This window comes from Propithecus coquereli, unplaced genomic scaffold, assembly GCF_000956105.1.
Source record: "Propithecus coquereli isolate 6110/MARCELLA unplaced genomic scaffold, Pcoq_1.0 Scaffold736, whole genome shotgun sequence".
Classification (NCBI taxonomy): domain Eukaryota; kingdom Metazoa; phylum Chordata; class Mammalia; order Primates; family Indriidae; genus Propithecus; species Propithecus coquereli.
This window is the reverse complement of record NW_012153463.1, coordinates 1,270,802-1,271,907: the sequence shown is the minus strand read 5'-3', so window position 1 is coordinate 1,271,907 and position 1,106 is coordinate 1,270,802.

The following is a 1,106-nucleotide window of genomic DNA, read 5'->3' as shown; positions in this document are numbered from 1 at the left end:
TTTATAAGCATAAAAACAGAAGAAGAATCATAAAGGAAAGGACTGGGTTTTTTTTTTCACAGCAGTTTTTAATTATTTATCAAGAGAAACTATTCCTTAGCGCACATATTCACAGCTCAGGAACACGGGTCAGTGACAAACTTCTATATAATTCAAACTAAAGAAATTCTTTATATTCCAAAATCACTTTGCACTCTGAAAGAGACCAGCCTTCCTCATCACCTCAAAATCTTTCATGGAATCATAATTGCTGTAGAAACCTGCGTATGCCTTCTTTCCTGGTTCAGCCACAGCATACAGAGAGAGCTGCAACGCCCAGGGATATGATGAGCGCTCCAACAATATAAAATCGTGGAAGCCTGGCCAGAGGCCATGCCTCTGAGGTTTCGTCACAGCACTGGAAGCCATGGTTGACAGGGATGTCAACCTCGACTCATCCTCCCTTGCTGATGGAGAAATTAATTCCATTAGGACTGGAAGTTTTGAGTATGGGAAAGTTTTTGAAAACTTGTTTTTAAAAGCATAATTTAAAGCCTGTGAATTAAACTCGACTTAGATGATTTTCTATTTTTTCCATGTGTCACATTTGGGTCTTGATTCTGGTGGTGGGTGGGAGCAGTCCCCAATACAAAGCACCTTATCTGGGTTCTCAACAATTTGGGCAATAAAACAAAAGGTTAAAGATGGAGGCTCCAGATCTCTCTTGTTACTGCTGATGGCCAAGTCAGAAGACGCGCCTTAGTTGTGACAGGCAAAGATCCGAGACTATCTTGGCTGCTATATGGATAAAGAATTTTATTACATAACTTGTGGAATAAATTCACATCTTTACCACCCACTGATTTAAGGCAATTATTTTATTTTTCCCAAAGTACATGGTGCCATGGTATCTCTTAAAAGATGCTGGAATACAATATTGTCAAATTACGAATTATTAAGCTCTCAGGGTCTTTCCTTGCCCATAATTATGTACCGTGACAGAACTCTACCTGACACTTGCTTTTCTTCCATTTGAGCTTGTTTAGGGTGTTCAATAAGCCTTCCTAAAGTAGACCATGGACTTTGAGTCCTGGAACCAACTGTGGCTCAGCTGCTTAGTACTTATG